Raw genomic sequence first — 6177 nt, 5'->3', positions numbered from 1 at the left:
TCAACGTTTATTGTCATTCGGGCACGCAAAACTAAGAACCAATGTGGCCCACTCTAGATAAATATCGTCGACTAGATAATATTTGTATTAATAGTTGGCATCATTTGCGGAAAATGAGGTGTCGAGTGCAACTCCGTATATGATGTGGTCAAAAATAGGGAATGAATGTATCACAGCTATATCATTGTTTGCGTCGGGCATCCCAAAAAATGCATGCCATATCCAAAGATCAAATGATGGGACCGCCTCAAGAATAAGTGTTAGACCATCATGATCACCCTGATGATACTGACCTTGCCAAGCATCCCAAGGCCAGTGTGTGCAATCGAGGCTACCAAGCATCCCGGGAAAACCGTGTCTTTGTTGATGAACCTCAAAAGTTTTTTGTATATAACTTTGAGTCGGCCTCCTCAAATATTTTTTTTACCATAAAGTTCAATAATAGCTAACAATAATAATTCCAACAAAATTAATAAAATTAACACTAAAAATAATAAGGTTTAGAAATAAATAATTAAAATGATAATAATACTCACATTTGTCACATCCCAACCTAAGACAGAAATGTCGGGGCGTGATCCGATTGCTCACAGCTCAAAGATACTATCATAATTATAAATGACAATATCTAATTAATTATTTTATTCAAATAATACACACAATAATCAAATACAACAAAACCATTCAAATAAATAAGTACAATCATTTAAATTCAAGTTTGTCTTCAATATAACCCTAAGGTCTTTCTAAGTAGTCATCCTTCAACTCAGGCAACCTACATAAGCGTAGAAAATGGGGTTTTGTCAACAAATATGTTGAGTGAGTTTACCACCAAGTTTTGACACAAAAATAATGTTTATATGATAAATAAGCAAAACGTAATAAATGCAGTAATGAAATTAAACCATAAACAAATAGATTGTTGATTAAACCATTGTCAAGCGAATCGGGCATCGGTACACCAACTATGAGCAAATAAGAATAAGACCGTTGCTAAGCGAATCGGGCGGTGGTCAATAGTATGAGAACCCTCTCCAAGGGGATATGTCAAACGATTGCATCAAAGACAAATAAGCACATAACAAGTAGATTTGATTAATCACACACAATTACACGTTTGCTATTTGTTGGTATGTATGTATAGTTATGTATGTATATATATACAGTATGATATAAGCATATGTCCCCAAAACGTTTGAGAAAAATGAGTAAAATATGGGAATGATAAAACTCACCTGATCGAATAAGCAAAACGGGAATGAACATGACAAGAAACGATAATCACACTCCTCGAAAATTACCGACAAGAATCCTAATTTAAATAATGTTATGAGTGAATTATAAATGATATGATACGTATAACGAATTTAGGATTCCGATGTGAATTGAGTTATATTTGTGATTAGGTATGTTACGGATTGAACGATTGCTCCCTAAAGATTATTATTATTATTCAATAAAAAAAACATCATTGTTTGTACTAAAATCGAGTTTAGGAATCATTAATTTAAATAAATATGAATTGAGACATAATAATAAAGGTTTAAATACATAACTATCGTAAAATTTATATCTTGGAATTTTTAACTAGATCCGATGGTAAAAATATATTAACATGTTTAATAGATTTATTATAATTTTGTTTAAAACGAATAACAATATATATATATATATATATATAATAAATATAAACAATTTTATAAAAATATTTTAACAACAAGAAACCTCAATATAAATATCGGGTTTTAATTAAATAATAATGATTTATTATTAATAAGATATACATATATATATACAAACATGAAAACTTGTAACGAAACTAGTCGACACGAAACATTTAACTTTTATGATGTTGGTTTAAATAAGATATTGTTTATTTAATATTACTTTTAATGTATTATAAAGTTTTAAAAATAAATTAAAACAACAAATAAATAAAAATATCAAAAATAGGGGCTGGCCGGGACTCGAATTGCAGCGTGCTGGTGTGTCAGCTGTTTAAGAGTTGTAAATGGTTAATTATATACGGAAACAATCAAAACTCAATTAATCATAAACCCTAGATCTGCAATCACTCAATCTACACAACGTTTGTTTAATTAATGTTAGGGCTATCGTGCAGCACATCAAGCCGAACATAACCGTATAATTTATTATCTGATTCGTTGATTAAACACAGGGTAATTGCAGCGTAATAGGGCCGGCGACAAGGACACATGAACAGGGTATTACAGGCTTCAACAACTCAATTAACCACATGGTTTTGGTAGGCGCTGATATGAGGGGTGTACAGACACGTTTAATTGTAATATTATAAATCCTAGAATATATAATCGTTTTTAGGGTATGTCGGTTTAGTTATTATATCAATTCCCGCCGTATATGATCTCGTTTCCTAATTAACAGAGTCGGTTAGGCCGATAATGGCAAGGGAAATCAAAATCACGATTAAATTCCTAGTTTAGATCGTTAATTGAGGCTCAAGAAATCTAAACGGGTACTGGTTTCGGGTTAACGGGTCTTGCTCCATGGGTTACGGGTCCATGTCCAAAAGGTGATAAATTTGGTTTACATGTTTTGTAGTTTAGTCCCCAGGAATTTGAGGTGGAAACAATAGATGGTTAAAGTTTAGTTTTTGGCTAAAAACGTATATTTTCCCAAAGTTAAATATTATTAAATAAATATAATAAACAACTATAAATTCGTATGTGGAAAACCCGAGTTGTTACAACATTCGCAGAACATGTGGAGGGCCTCACGACTCACTGTTTCCGGCATCTGTAAATACTCTTCCATGGCGTCGTTCGCAGTCCCGTATGCTAGTTGACAAATTTCAGACGTGCATCTTTTCATAGGAGAAAATCCTAGTTTACCTTTGTGTTCTCCCTTTATTGAAAAAATACATAACCGCGTTCTAAATCACAATCAATTCATAAAAACTAGTTGGCGACTCATCCGACAACGGCGCTGAAATCTTTCTGAATAAAAAATCAGGCTCGGAGAAAAATAATCTCTTATCAACCGGTCATGAGCACCTACACGATCCCACTCATGATGAGGTCATCTTGTTCGTGGTTGTGAGCTTTCGGGCTCAGGGTAATAAAAGTCAGGTGCCGAAGATGAGTCGAAATACATAATTTTGGAGAAAATTTATAAGTTTAAAGAGGTGGATAAGATATTTGTAAAACTGAAGTGAATGATGAATGTATATAATGAAAAAAATAATTTTTTTAATCTAAACAGTTAAATGACCCACCACCCACCCCTTTTACCGCCCGCCGTTTACTTGCCCCCCCCCCCCCCCCCCCCAGCGAGGAGTCTTAGAGGTAAAGTGTGTTTGGTTTTAATTTTTAATGGCTTATGAAGCCTGTTAATGGTTAAATTTCAAAAAACATGTCGAATAATTTAGAGACTACCTCTTAATCAATAAGGCATTTTATTAATTTAACACTAAATTATGTTCATTATTTTGTTGATTTTGAAAACGTTGTAGATTAAATGTTCATATAATCTTATCTTTTGCTTGTTAAAACAACCAAAAGGTAAAGATCAAGAAAGCATGAAAGTACCATGGATAGACCGGCAACGTTTTGATAAAAATATAATGCCAAGTCTATAATCAACCCCACGATCGTTTCACACAACAACCATATACAAAAAGATCAAGAATGAGAACCCCACCTTCAACGAGACATAATGTGATCGATCGTATAAGAAACTTATGTAGCAAAGTTAAAGATTCTTATTAGGCAGCTTAAAAGATTCTTAGAGTATGGCTACACAGAACATTTTTAATATTCAATTTTAATGGTCAAATGCGAGAACTAGTCCTAATTACGACGAAAACCCTTACCTAAAGCGAGAACTCCAGCTGAATGCGAAAACTTAAGATGTTCTAGATGAACTCCGAAATCCATAGACGATATTGCCATAAATCACATTTCAAGGCCTGTTTTGAATCAAGATTGTTACTTTATTGATCTATATGGGTCGATTATCAACTTATGAAGTTTTCATAAAAATCCGAGCTTTAATGAGTTTCTTGCCATTAAACAGTCCTGATGATGAAGAAAATTGATTTTATAGGCGATTTCCACCAATCAATCTTTTTGGTTTTTGAGTCCCTACGCGATGGTATGCTTAAAATTCGAACCCGAGCTCAAATGTTAAAACCTGATTCCTTTCTCTTTAAGATCTCTTGGTGAACAAGTGAATGGGAGGAAGATGGTAACTTTATTTTTGTAGGATTTTCATCTATAAAAGGAAATTTATATTGATTTATAGAGTTAAGTTATCATACAATAATTCTTAACGTACAAAAACATACGTGAATCACGCTCAAGCCAAAAAACTAAACGCTCATCCAAAAACAAAACAGTAAAGCCAAAAACACTAAAACGCTCAATTGAATTCCAAACCCTAATACGCTCAAGGAAAGCCTAGTTACAGTCAGGTCAAAAATTGAATCAATTGAAGATCCAGATGCGTTTTTTTGGATGAATTGAGGATTAATTTGATCAATTTCGAAGTTTAATTGATCAGTTGCTCAAAAAATTTCATAAAACAAACTTGTGAACAAAGGGGCTGCGTTTTTTTCCGACGAGTTGCCGGACACTCGTCGTCAATGCTGGTGATGGTGATGGAGGATTGTTGATGCCGGAGAGTGTTGGACGGTGGTGGTGGAGATGGATTGACGGAGGAGGAGATCGATCGTGGAGGAATATTTGATTTAGGGTTTGTGTGTGTTTTTGAATCCATGGGTATAGATGTCGCGCACGTTATTGTACGTGTAGAATTATTATATTCTATCTTTTATCTTTATTTATAACTCTTTAGGGGGTGTTTGGTAGAGGGAATTGAGGGGTGAGAAATGGAATTGGAAAGAATTCTCTTGTTTGTTTATGAAAGAAAGAGGTGAGAAATGGAAATAAACCATTTCCATTTCTCTGATTTTGTTTCTCTAAAAAAAGCGGAGAATTGATTTCCTCCTTTTCATTTCTCCCATTTTCCTCCTTTTCATTTCTCCCATTTTCCTCCTTCAGCAAGGATAGCACCGCAACCCAATTGCCTCCTGTTAATCGTTATCTCGACAGTCACTCACCAATCGGTTGCAACATTCACCTATTCCTTCAATAACCTTTTCGCTAAATCAATCAGATAAAACAACGGCCGACTATAACCTTTCTTCGATCTACGGTACCTGTCGAAATCATGGCGGAAGTAATGTCAATGGAAGCTATAAGAGCTGAAGCTGCTCGTTTGAACATCGATTTATCTGCAGTTGATTGGAACTCCATCCGCCTCCCGCCCGGTGAAGACTGCGGCATCATTAGGTAGTTATAAATTAACCAACCGTTGATACATACACTGATTTATGTACGTATTGTGTTGAAATTGTAATAATTGATGATGACGGCCGTTAAAACCCTAATAGTTTGCCGCTAATTGATTTGTTGGTGTTTTTAGAGGTTATTAGCAGCAAATCCTAATTTAAGTGGTTACATGTATGCATATGGAGTATTTAATTGCTTAATGATGATTTATTTTGTGTGTTTTTGTTTTGAATTTGAGTATTCGTTGTAAGCATGTTTGATGCTTGTGTACACAAGTGATTATTAGTATGATGAGTTTTGAATATCAGTGTTTTGGTTATTAATTTGTATCTTTATTGTGTGTTTGAATATTTTAGTGATGATGAGGATCTAAATGAGGGGGATCAATTGGAGTTTGATGCTGGATTTGGGAGTATTATTGTTGTGGATAATTTGCCAGTTGTGCCTAGAGAAAAGTATGATAAGCTTGAAGGTGTGGTTCGTAAAATCTACAGCCAAATTGGAGTTATTAAGGAAAATGGGCTTTGGATGCCTGTTGATGAAGACACCGGTAAAACCCTAGGTTATTGCTTCATTGAATACAATACTCCACAGGTATTGACAATAAAAAATCTAGTTATATTTTTATCAAGTTCTAAATAAATCTCTTTCATTGCTTTGTGGCTGTATCTTCTTGTAGGAAGCTGAACTTGCTAAGGAAAAGACGAATGGATACAGACCAGACAGAGCACACATTTTTGCTGTCAACATGATTGATGAAATCGACAAATTTATGAATGTCCCATACGAGTGGGCTCCTCCGGAGATTAAGCCTTATACACCAGGGTTGGTTTTCGGGTGAAGC

General features: G+C 34.4%; 1 pseudogene across 1 annotated transcript; it reads left to right on the top strand.

Moving 5' to 3' along the window:
• The first annotated feature begins 5139 nt into the window (after positions 1 to 5139).
• Positions 5140 to 6174, top strand: LOC143632483 (eukaryotic translation initiation factor 3 subunit B pseudogene; annotated as a pseudogene). Its single transcript, XR_013153522.1, has 3 exons — positions 5140 to 5333; positions 5690 to 5927; positions 6013 to 6174. The product of XR_013153522.1 is annotated as a eukaryotic translation initiation factor 3 subunit B pseudogene (transcript).
• The last annotated feature ends 3 nt before the right edge of the window (positions 6175 to 6177 follow it).

Source organism: Bidens hawaiensis, unplaced genomic scaffold (genome assembly GCF_021521415.1).
Source record: "Bidens hawaiensis isolate Kalapana, Puna unplaced genomic scaffold, B.hawaiensis_p1.1 tig00006390_1, whole genome shotgun sequence".
Lineage (NCBI taxonomy): Eukaryota > Viridiplantae > Streptophyta > Magnoliopsida > Asterales > Asteraceae > Bidens > Bidens hawaiensis.
Note: the sequence above shows the minus strand (reverse complement) of the source record. Positions and strands in the feature narration are given on the sequence as shown.